Source organism: Emydura macquarii, unplaced genomic scaffold (assembly GCF_026122565.2).
Source record: "Emydura macquarii macquarii isolate MOO-44397 ecotype Brisbane River unplaced genomic scaffold, CSIRO-AGI_Emac_v2 contig_1230, whole genome shotgun sequence".
NCBI classification, from domain to species: domain Eukaryota; kingdom Metazoa; phylum Chordata; order Testudines; family Chelidae; genus Emydura; species Emydura macquarii.
In genome coordinates this window covers 16,640,170-16,652,620 of record NW_027131367.1, presented here as the reverse complement: position 1 = coordinate 16,652,620, position 12,451 = coordinate 16,640,170, and the positions used below count along the sequence as shown (strand labels likewise).

Here is a 12,451-nt window from a genome sequence, read left to right as displayed (position 1 = left end):
GAGAGGATACGAGTACTGTTGCTTTGTCTGTAGCAGGAAGCCAGGTAGGGGTGGCTGGGAAGGTCCCAGGCAGAAGCCCTGTGCAGCAGGGTGTGGTGGTGAAGGAGACGCATTAGCACAGGGATAATGCTGCTTTCCTTATTCACAGTTAGAAGGAAGAACTGGAGACTTGAGTCAGTTTCTCCTCATCACGTGACTGAGGGGCTTTAGGAAGTGACTAGCAGATCTGTTACTGTCAAACTCAACCCCTGGACAGGTGTGCGAGTGTAACTGCTGGAAGGAAAGACCCGACAGGCTGTGGTATAGGCTGTAGGGCAGCTCTGTGGACCGAACAGAGGATCCCCCCCCGGCCTTGCAGAGAACCTTGTGCTAAAACACTTTACTCTGCCTTTGCTCCAAGAGGGATGATTTGTCTCTTATTTTGTGAGAAGCCTTGTTGCTTTAAAAGGCAACAAAGTGCAAGAGAGGCTGAGCAGCCCCAGCCAGTGAATCTTGCAGGATTCAGCAGCATGGATTTAGACTAGTGTTTCTCAATAACCAGTCTGCGGATCTCCCTGACACCGTTTAGGAAGGCAGCAAGCCAGTCCCTGCTATCAAAAAACTTGAGACACGCTGGTCTAGACCACGCCTGCACTTGCATGAAGTTGCTCAGTTTAAGCTGTAAGTGACCTTCATTATATTTCAATAGCTTCCCAGGTTTTAGTAGGTAAATAGCGAGCGCTCTCATTCTCCCAGCAGTCTACACGTGTAATTCCCATTAACATAGATGGCAACGACTATTGGCCAGAGGACCTCTTGAGAGGTCTGTTTTTATTGAAGGTTACTTGAATAGGGTCTGAGAGTGATCATTGCTAGTGAGCAGCTGCAGTTTGGCTTGGTCAATAAAAAAAGAGAGAAATAATTAGCTGGCACTGAATGGAACCTGGTATTACTATGTAATTAAATGCTTGACTGTTGCCATGGCTAATGCCTCCCATGCAACTTGAGGTACTGCTCATTTGCCATCCCTCGATCCTTAGGTACACAGCCGACTTCCTCGTCAGGATTAACAAATGAACAGTGTGCACACTGAATGAACATTCACATGTACACCTAGCACTATAAGCCAAATTCACCCCCCGGGGTTCCAGCTTTGGCTTTCACAGTTGTTGTACCGGGGAGGACTTTGTGGTCAATTGTTGCATGGGAGCCTTGCAAAACTGGGTTCTCGCATGGGGAGCTGGACTCACGCTGGATTTTAATTGAAATGTCTCTTTAGTAAGAAGAAATGGGTTTTGTCAGTCGATCTGCTTAACATTTTATGGAAGGCGGAATCCCCTGTTCTCTGATGATTCTGTGCATGGCAGTACTTTCACTCACATAGTAAATGTGGGAGGAGGGAGAAGCCTGGGGATGCTATTTTGGAGATCATCTTTTATCTTCTAAAAAATGGAGCTAATTAAGCAGTACATTTAGAATTGAAGAAATGCCCAAGGGCCGCACGGCTTAAGTTGAAAGAACTGGATCTCTAGCACACAGCTGAGAGACCCTATTACTCCTTGGCTTGTGAAATAGCTCTATCCATAGGCAATTAGCACACTCTCTTCACTGTGGTATATCCGTGCTGATTTATTTGCATTGTGTTTCTGTTTGAGTTGATTCCTTCTCCTCCCCTCCCCATGTTCCTAAGAATCAGAAAAATGAACTCCAAATGGTCATAAATCGGTGTCACCAAGCAAAAGGAGGTGCTATGTCCAAATACATGTTTCACGCATCTTCAGGACTAGGCCTAACACGATGGCTAGCTCCAAAAATACTCCTTTCATTTTTGTCGCATACTTGTAAGCCACACTGGGATAACATGATGATCCCCGTCTCGTTTCCATGGGGATTCCATACATTATCATGCTTTATATAAAGCAGAAAATAAATATAGCAGAGCATGCAGTCAAAGAGCAATCAATCTAAGGATACTCACGCAGTCGTCATTTCAATTCATTTTGCAATGACCTTGAGTTAAGATAAGGGTTTAAATTTTTCTCAAAACAAAAATGGCTGAGTAACAGATGCACCTTGGTACCTTCAAAAGTAGAGCGGCGTGCCAAAGCAGAATGCTGGATCTGTGCTTCTTTTGGGCTTGTTCAGATCCAGTTTGAAAGTCTTGGCTTGGCCACATCTCTGTTCAAAACATCGGTCCAATATGTGCCACTTGTTGCCATGTTTGGTCTCAGAAAGGTGACTCTTTGGTGGGAAATACATGGTTAGCCAGCATTTCCAAGGCTATAGTGTCTTTATGGCCCAGATCCTGGTTTTAATGGGAATTAGGTGCCTAAATACCATTGAGGATCTGGGCGTACATGTTTCGGCATGTGGCATTCCATCAATGACGAGTGTGTGTATATGTGTGTGAGTGTATATATATATTAGATGGCGGGCTGGTACAGTGAACATGGTCCAGCCATCTCTGAGAGCCAGGCTAAGGAAAAGGACATTTGTTTTGCTCAATCTGGATTCCAGCTGGCATTACCTAACTTTTGAGCAGTTGACTTTGCAACCCAAAAAAGTTCCTTTAAGGCAGGTTTTGTGTGTAATTATAATATATGGTGGCACTCGCAGTGGAATGGTAACAAAAATAAAGCTGAGTCAAAGTCCAGGAAAACTTCTGGTCTACATTTTAAATGAATTCCCTTTGTGAATAAATATGGTGGAATCCCTTTTCGTTTGCTGTGGGTGAAGATTCCAGATGAATGATTTTACTGTCTGAAACACATGGGGCCTTAAAAATGACACGTTATGCAATATTTTTTAAATGTACAAAGCAGTTCCCGCTGCATGCACCTGCATAAAGTAGAGTCCAGAGTTGGTATCACCACAAATAACTAAAGCACTGAAAAGAATGGCAGGAGACTGCCCCTGCTGCCTTCGGGGTGCTCTGGAAAATAGTCATCAGTTTCTGATAGGTAGGGGAGGAGAGGAATGAACAGGGAGAAAAAGAGGACCAGATTTTACAATGGGCTTAAGGACAATGTCCAGTTATCTATCATGCTTTAGAAAGAAGGAACTTCGGTCAATCAAAAATGAAATGCATTGGCAGAGTTGTATGAAGTTCAGACCCGGACTGGAGTAGCAGGGGCTGCTGCAGTTTAGGACTGAAGACTATTGACAGAGCGGTGTGCTGGAAGTTTGCACAACACCTGTGTGTATTATGGTTGGCTGTAGCCATGAATGAGGCCTAGATCCACAAAGATATTTAGGTGCCTTATTCCCACTGGTTTCAATGGGAGTTAGGTGCCTAACTACCTTTTAAGAATCAGGCCCTGAGTTTTGATAGCAATGAGTTCACATACTGGTTTTCTTTTTGAAAAGGCAAACAACCCCTGCCTATCTTTTCCACCACCCACCAACAATCTAATATTTCACTGATAAGTGGAATGTAAGCATCAACTCCACTTTTTTTAAGAAAAAAGTGGGTTTACAAACAAAAGACTAAAATAGTTTTTGAATTCAACACATCCCTCCTTCTTGTGGAGATATAATGCTTCAAATCCCTTGATTAAGTGCCATTTGGTAACAGAATGAATATTCATCACTTATTTGTCCAGGCACAATGTGTTCTTTCTTATCCTTCTCCATTATCCAGCAGGCTCTGACTTATCAAAACCAAAGTGCAGATAAAAATTCTGTTGTGGCAAGAAAGCAATGAGAAAAAGCCTCAGACAGAATTTGCAGCAGTATCTTATGCAGCTGTTCTGCATCTGTTGCTGGGGGAAATAACAGTGCAAATGTTCTAATTTATGCAAATGAAAGTTTTAGTTTGTGGTTTGAATTTGCTTATTAATAATGTGACCTGTTTTGACAGACTCTGTGACTGTCTCTTTCTTAAATGCCATTAAAATTTACCTTGAGCTGTCTTTGTCTCTTTTGGGTTGATATCTTTTATGCCTTGGTATGGAGTGACGGAAAATATTTCTCAGATTACTGTTCAAATTGTAAGGAAAAGCCAATAGTTTCCTCCAACTTCTTTCTCGATCCTTTTCTTTCCCTTCACAATACGAGTGCTGCCTTAGAGCCCTGAAATATGTGAAAAGAAATTTGCTATATTCAGTGGAAGTTTAAAGTCATTGTTTTCATTCTCTGTGTTGGGTTTTTTTCAATTTCAGGGTGGCACTTGGGGGCATTTGGACAGGATTAGAAAAAAACATGGAACTGGCATCTGAGCACCAGCTTAAATGCTATCAAATTAGCAATAGGGGAGCAGGTGGTAATTTTCTCTGTAAATGGCTTTGCTAAATTGCAATAGAAATCGTTGAGCTATTCTGTATGTTTATGGTGGTTTTGTTTGTATTTAAAGTCACTTTTCCACTGTGGGGAAAGCAGTAACTGTGTCTCTGTTGTTGTTGTTGTTGTGGTTTTATTTTTGAGCATTCAGTGTCCTCTGAGAATCCAGACAAATTTTTGCTCCACTGTCTGCATTATTCCCTTGCCATTTGACTCAGTCTTCGTTTTGCCTCAAAACTCCACTGTACAGGTTCAAATGGCTCAGGCTGTGCTGAGATAATGTCTGCGGCAGACTGTGGTTAGCAGCAAACCCAGCATTTCATACATTTGCTGGGGGAACACCAAATAGAAGTTGAGTGGAATGGATGTTAGGGTGAGGAAGGAAAGTAATCAATGTTGGAAACATTCAGGAACAACATATTCCTCATTTCCCCTGTGTACATATAGGGAACAAAAGTCTTAATTGCAATGCTTGCTCCAGTTTGCTTGAGTCACTTATGTTGTGCCCTAGCCTCTGTTGCTCAGGGGAGCTCAGTACTCGAACTCAGAACAAATCGAGGAGAGCTGCTTGGAAAAATCTTCAATGAAAGTGGGGGGGAAAGAAAAAAAGGGTTTCATCAAAGTTTTTCTTTGAACTTTTTCAGGATTTTTGTTGGGGGGAAAAAAAACCCCAAAACCTCTTGAAAATTGCAACATTGCAACCAAACCCCCACAAAATTTCCAGTTTAGGAGCAATCATTTTTCCCCATGAGAACCTGAAACATTAAATTGAAAATGAATATTTTCCCCAAAATGTCCATTTTGATACTTTCCATATACCACGTCTACAGTGGACTCTTAGTAGACCAGTTTTCACAGGCGTTTGTCCCCTCTAGTGGCCCTGGAATTTTATTTTGTTTTCATTGGGTTTATTCTGTTTGTGATGCTGGCAGATCAGGCTCATGCCAAGACCCCTCTGAACGCAGACAAATGCATGGCTGGAAACCAGGCTGGCTCATCTGTGTGCTAGCATTATTAAAATAGATGCTTAAGTTGATAAGAATGTGCTTAGTGCTTAGACTTGATTAAATGCTTGTAGGATGTTGCACGTATTAAACTCACTTAAAGCATCGGTCGCTCACAGCATAGAGTCGTAGTGAGTGTTTGCATTGTGAACCTCTGTATCTGTGTAACTCACCAAACAGGCAAGAAGCATTAATCAGTGTAAAGTGCTGGCCCTGCCGGTAATGAAGACCCATTGAAACCAAAGGAGCAATTGTGAAATGTCAACAATCTCCTCCATCTTTGTCCTTTGATTGCCTCCCCACATCCTTGAAGAGGAGCCAGACACTTGTTCCATCAGTTTGAACTCTGGGGACCAAAGAATAAAGATGCCTGACCAGAAGGAACTGTATCACCGTGCTGGGCGATGGCAATGCTTCTAAGCATAGGCAAGGGATCCCAAGCTGCTTTGCTTGGATGGGCATATGGAATTTGTATATTACAGTAGCTTCTGTTACCTTTTGAACCAAAGACTGTAGCTCACTTGTGTGTGTTTACCTGCTTTAACCTTGTAAATAACTCTTATTTCTTTTTCTTGGTTAATAAATCTTGACTTAGTATTATGGGATTGGTGACAAGCACTGTCTTTGGTTTGAGCTCTGAGGTACAATTGACCTGGGGTAAGTGACTGATCCTCTGGAACAGGGAGTAACTTGAATAATATTGTGATTTTTGGTGTAAGGGACCATCTATCTCAGAGGCAGGCTTACCTAGGGGGCAAGACAGACCAGAGTATCTCAGAGGACTGTCTGTGACTCCATGTTAAGGCTGTTATAGAGCCTGAGGTGTTCACACTTGATACTTGGTTGGTGAAATCTATGTATAGAACACACACAGCCAGTGTGAAGTTTGTGCCCTGTTTTTTAATAGTCTGCCTTGAGGTGGGCACTCATGGTCGAGCACGCTAGACAGCTTGAAACCGTTATCCAAGATCCATTTTTAAAAGGCTTCCCTGTATTTCACCAGCACTTTGCCTTCCTGCAGTAGCCTTTTGAACATACGCTTATTTACAAATAGGCTGGGAAGGATTAGACTTTTATCGATAAATGTAGCTAAACGTCAGTTTCACTGTACCCACAGAAACGAATGAAGAAAATACTTCCATCCATAATAATTTACAAATAGGCAAAGTAAGAAACATGCTGCCTGAGAACTTATTAGAGTTTGATTTAAGGCTATTTTATTTTGTATAATTTGACATGTGGATGTTGATAATTTGTGTTTTAATGATTATTAAGCTTTAAGATTTTTGAATCTCAACATCAACTGTCATTAAATAATTATTGTCTGACCCTGTCTGTTGTCTGAAGCCCCCATACTTTCCCTCAGCTGAGAAAACTGAAATCAATAAATACTGAAAAAATGCTTAAACCCCATAATTTTGCACAGCTGTGAAAATGTAAATAGATAAAAAGAGAAAAAAGTTTAAAAATAATATCAGTGTTTATAAAAAAGGGATTTTACTCCTATCAGTTCGGAAGTTCTCAGACCTATGAAAAATAGTTGATTCCTTCCTTCAGATTTTTGGCCCTACACATTGTAGCTGATGACATTACAGTGCACCTTAAAGAACCTGACAGCCGGTGGGGAGTAGCTATCTTGGAGGCAGCTCTCTTCTCTTCCCTCTAGATTCCAACATGAATAAGAGAGAGAAGGCTCAGAGCATATTTCATCTTCAGGGGTGAGTGTGAGTCTCTTGAATGCTGCTTTGCTTATTGCTGTTTCTGGATTGACAGTTAACATGGAATTTTTGTAATAGATGTTGTTTGAATGGGAAGCTTGCAAAATGCCACAATCCATCAGCTACAAGATTAGCAGCACAAGCTGTCTATAATAGAGTGATACTGGGGGGCCGATTCTCTGCTTGCTCACAGTTGTGTGAATCAAGAGGAATGCCATCCAAGCCAATGGAGTAAAACTTGTGGAAGGGAGAGGAGAATAAAGCCGTGTATCTGTTAATGACGTCTATTGAGGAATTTGATGCTGACATTTTTTATTTCTGCAGAACAGACTCAAAAACATGAATACCCAGAAGGGCAAGTATTTGTTGTGCTTTTTTTTTTTTTTTTTTGAATGGCATGGCCAATGCTCGCCACGTGGTAGTAAGCTGATTCACTGCCAGTAGGACATAAAGGTTGTGGGAGTCAGCAGTTATGCTTTCAGCCGTCAGTAAGTTATGAATCCTTCCCTTTAAGCAAAGCCTCCCGTCCAGCCAGGTTGTGCCACTAGCGGACAGCGTGGGGCTGCACTACATTGGGAATTGGGCCACTGCTGTGTCACATATAGGGGAAACAGTAGGAGCCCCCCTTCTACAACTGTCTGAGTTTCTTGATGGGAGCCTCCTCCCCTGCATATTCAGAGGGGTTAGCTCAGTAGCTCCAGCTCCTCTCCCCCTTTGCCTTGGAACCTGCCTTGGTTTCTACCCAGTAAAGTAATGGAGACAGTCGATGTCCCTAGCTAGCTGATTATTCCTTGAGCAAACGAGGGGTCCAAAAACCTCCTCACCGCAGATGCTCCAAATTGCCATTGTGCAGATGCTTCCTCCACCCCAGATTAGAATCAGTCCCACCCTGCCTGAGCAGTGTGCTGGGGGTTTAATATAGGCGGTGATTATTTGGGATTTGAATGAAATATTCCATTTTCATTTTTTCAACCGAGAGTTTGTTTTTTGTTTTGTTTGGACATGTTTAAAAAAACCAAACCAAACAACTCCTCCTCCCCCGACGGTGAACCTAGGCTAGGAACAAACCCTTGCACAACATAGGTCCCTGACTGCCCAAACAGTGAGTAATGAAAGTAGCATAATATTTGCTGGGGCTTTGAAATGCCTTGATTCACTTCCCCATCCACCAAGGCTGTAGGAGGCTGGTTTTTAGCTACTTCATTCGGTGTGTGGGTGGAGGTGGAGAGCAGAAGGCATGTGCCTATTGCTGGAGTGAGGGCATTCTGTGCAAGCCACTTACACCATGAGAAGGCAGTGGGGGTGGCATTGAGTCAGCTACCCTTGCTGAAAACTAGCCAGGTGCCCACGTGCCAGAGGAATCCTCACCTGCTTTGAGGGCATCTTTACATCCCTTTGTGCTGTCAAAGGAGACTTTGAATCCTAAATCCTAGAGGGAGGAGAGCAGGGATAGTACCAAATCCAACCTGTATGCATCCTGAGCTTTGCTGGACTGTAGATGGAGGAAAGGCATCACAGATCTGCAATTCACTAATGGCACAGGAAATTTGGATTTTTAAAAATCAATGTTTAGCGTTTGCCTGTGTCTGCTGCACAAGATGGGACTCCATTATATACTGCAGCCTAATTCCGCTCTTGCTTAGGTGAGTTAACACCATTGGCTTCATGGCGTTATCCGTGAATTACTTCGGTGTAAGAGTGAGACGAATCAGGCCCTGGGAGCTGAGCTCTGCACCAACAACTTTTGGAAGAGGGCGGTAATTACGCCTGCAATATAGCAGAGCTCTTTGTGTTTTGCTTGCTATGCAAGACAGATGTCTCTAGTACAAACAGTTCAGGAAAAAGAAACACATGCAAAGTATTTTAAAAACCAGATCAATGCATCTGTTGTACGTATTCTTTTATTTTACTTGGGATTAGATGATGGTAGCAACTGCACTGCAGTCCTGGCTGATCTGAGTCTGAGGGGCAGGAGATTTAACCTTTCCTGTTTTTAATATCTCGTATTTAAATACTGGGCCTATCGTTCCAGAGCTACTTGGCATTCTGACCCAGCTCATAAAGCCCTACTCTCTGGCAAAAGGTGTTTCTCCTCCCAGAGGCAGTGAATGAAGCCTAAAATCAGGAAGGGAAGAGAGCTATACTTGAAAAAAGATCTTGCAATGAACATCAGAATTTGCCTGAACATAGCCTGTTCTTGTGACTAAGGAGGGTTGGACCCAGGTAAATTTGGGATAAAGGTTTAGATCCTCAAAGGTATTTAGGGGCCTCATAGGGCCTAAATGGGGAGTTAGGCACCTAATTTCCCTTGAGGATCTGGGCCAAAGTCCACTGTGTGTATCTGGGATGTGGGGAACATAGTGGTGCAGATGCTTTCTTCCCGCCTGCAGCCCTGTTTGATTCTAACTCTATGCTACACAAGGCAGAGTGTCCACAGAGGCCAAGAATCTTCCTGCTGCATTATCATGAGCTGCTCCTTGAATCCTAAACTACAAATGCAGAGTTCTCCAGACTAACATCTAGCATAGCTTTGTTGCCTGACCTTTGCCAAAGCATTGATGGACCATTTTTAGGGTGGACCGGCTTAAAAGAAAAGAAAACAAAATGTACTGGGATTTTCCAGCTTCAACCACACTTGCATTTAAGCAAGACAATGTTGTTTGAAATCAAGACTGTCAGGATCATGGTCTGTTTCTGTGCCCATTGAAGTGAATGGTGCAGGATCAAGCACGTATTAAGAAATCTTGGAGATAAAAAATTCAGCCTTAAATCAACCTTCAAATTTAGTGATTTTTTTTTTTAATACAAGTCTCACTTTTGCAGCTGCTACACTCTAGCAGCTTTAGAAAGCCAATTCTCACTGATGCTGGGTCACTGACTTATAAGACCTTTAAAGGTTAGACAAAAGGACCCCATCCATTTGGAGATAGTGCTTTTAAAATCCAAATACATGCTATGCATAAGTTACCGCCATCCTCTGAGTTTGTTGCTTTTTCTTACAGGTCAGACTGCTATTAAAGGAGTACTTTAATTATTGTGCCTAATTAAAAAGATCCATTCTACAGATGCCCTGCCTTTCATCTGCTGCATAACAGCTTGAGATAACTATGTTACCCAGTCAAGTGGCCTTAAGACAGGGCTGGAGTGTTTCCATCTCTGGTTTTTTACTTGAATTAATGTTTTTTGTGAATCAGAATGGCATGTAAGTACAATCCGCCCATGAAATAAGATATATCACATTGCTTTGGAGCTGGCAATTTGCTCTTGGTCTTTTCTTTTTTAAATTGCATTTGAGTGACCTTGGTGTGCATGAAACTAAAGGGGGGCTAATAACACTGAGCACAACTTGACGTTGCAAGCAGGTGCTCGAACAGCTTTCTCCCCAGCAGCTCTGCAAACACATCAGTTCTAACCTCTTCCAGTCTGCAGACTCATTTACTTGGACCTACGCCTAAAGTTATTCGCTCTTTGTGCTACCTGATTGGCCACCCCAGTCACATGGGGGTCTTGGCTCTTGAACTGGAGGACCGAGCCTTTTCATTTCCCTCTTCCTCGCTTACAGTGTTCGGTGTGAACGCACCCGATGTGAAACTTTGCCGGGATGTGTGTTTGCCGGAGTTTTCACCAGACTTTCGATGACCCTTTTTGTGGACAGAAAAGATATTGTTTTCATGCAGGTTCACAAAACCCACCACGGGCGTAAAGATCACCCAAGAGAGTGTTTGTCTTAGGCACTGCTCTGGGCCCCGTGGCTGTCGTACCTAAGTGCCCTTGTGACAGGGTGTATAAACCCCGCACTGGGCCTGAAGAGGCTTAGGAGCAGCTCTGAGCCCAGGTGGCTCCTCCCCACCACACCTGCAGAGCCTGCTCCGGCTGGAGGAGGAGCTGACAAGAGCACCAGACAGGGCTGGACTGCCTGAGAGAGGGGGCAGCAGGAGTCCTGGCTGCAGGGGAAAAGGTGTGCGAATGGCAGCTCCCACGGGCCTAGAGAAAAGGACTAGCTTTTCCCTAGAACTAGGGAACCCTTCACCCAAACTTTAGGGGGATCCCTTGCAAGGCTTTTGGCCATGCCCGAGGCTGGGAGGGTAAGTAGTAGGAAGTGGCCATGGGGAGCAGCCCGAAGCACTCTGGGTGTTTGCGGTTGCTGCCATCTGTAGAGTCAGATGTGCAGTGGAGAGGGAGGGTCCTGGCTCTCCTATCAACCACCCGCTTGTGAAGGGGGCACAAACCTCTTCTTCCATCCCACCCTGGAGCTGAGAGGGGAGGGAGACACTAAAAGCCCAGAGGCAATGGTGCCCAAGTCCTAGGAGCCTGGAGGTGGACTGAAGAACCTTTCTTTTGTGGGGCTGTTGGACTGTCAGGGGGTGGACTTGGTTGGTAATCTGCCTGGAGGGCTGAGTCACCACCCTCTGGAAGGTGGACTGCCACAGCGTCAGAGTGACTGCTCGCCAGGGATGCTGGAGACGGGAGGGGGGAGCTCCGCTCCAATGACCTAACCACTAGGTGGCACCACCCAGCCTCGTCACAGCCTCCCAGTCTACAACGTCACAACACCCCTCTGAGATTGTTTATCTCTAAGTCACTCTATAAACTATTAGTAAAAACCATCGGTAAAATGTTAAAACCTAAAACCTGGCTCTCACTAAAATTGTTCCTTGTTCCTCAGGAACGTCTCTTATGTCTCCAAACTGGAGATTTTGTGTGTCCATACAACCGGCCCCTCCCTTATTTATTCTATCCACAGAACAAGGAGAGAGCATCGGTCCCGCTCTATGAATTATTCCCCTAATCCATTTTGCACTACTGGCCGGGGCATCAAAGCCAGTAGCGGGGGCGTTTTTAACCCGGTCCAGCGCCAATCTGGTATGAAATATATATTCGTGTTTCTCCATAATTAAAAGATATGACCCTTCACAGGGGGAGGCTACTCGTTACCAGGGGGGACTAACCCATACCTGGGGGAGTCTTACTCTTACCAGGGGGCAGAAAGATGTTGGGGCTGCCCTCCCCATCCCCTCCCGCGATTAGCCTGGTTCTCCACCAGTTACCGACTCTCACCACGAGGAGGTTGTGGTTGGACTTGTCATTCAGAGGCTTTCCTCACAGAGGGGTCCCTGCCAGCTTGAAGCCGAGCCCTAACGGGAGGGTGGAAAAAGACTCAGATCTAGGGAGAGAGACCTTTCGGCGTGGCTCTCTCCATCTCTCCTGCACTGATTAGCTCCACCACCTCACCCTCAGGTTCCTCGGGAAGGGACTCAACCCCTCCGATCGTCCGGGCTCGACAACTGATCAGGGTCCAGAGATGCATGAATGGCCTGTAAGTGCGATTATCCCTGTTTTACAGCTGGGGAATGGCTGTGTGGTAGTGCTGAAGTTTATAGTGCAGGAGCCTTGCCAAAATGATCTCAATTGCTAATTCTGCCATGCAGCGTCTCCAAAATTTATCCTGGGTGTGATGTCCCCATAAAATAA

The 12,451-nt window shown here is 44.3% G+C and overlaps 1 long non-coding RNA gene across 1 annotated transcript in view; it reads left to right on the top strand.

Annotated features, from left to right (window-relative positions):
- Window positions 1–7,335, top strand: part of LOC137152898 (uncharacterized) — a 67,732-nt gene extending 60,397 nt beyond the window's left edge. The window contains exon 4 of the long non-coding RNA XR_010919644.1: window positions 7,304–7,335. This is a non-coding gene — a long non-coding RNA (uncharacterized lncRNA). The remainder of the gene's footprint in view (window positions 1–7,303) is intronic.
- The last annotated feature ends 5,116 nt before the right edge of the window (window positions 7,336–12,451 follow it).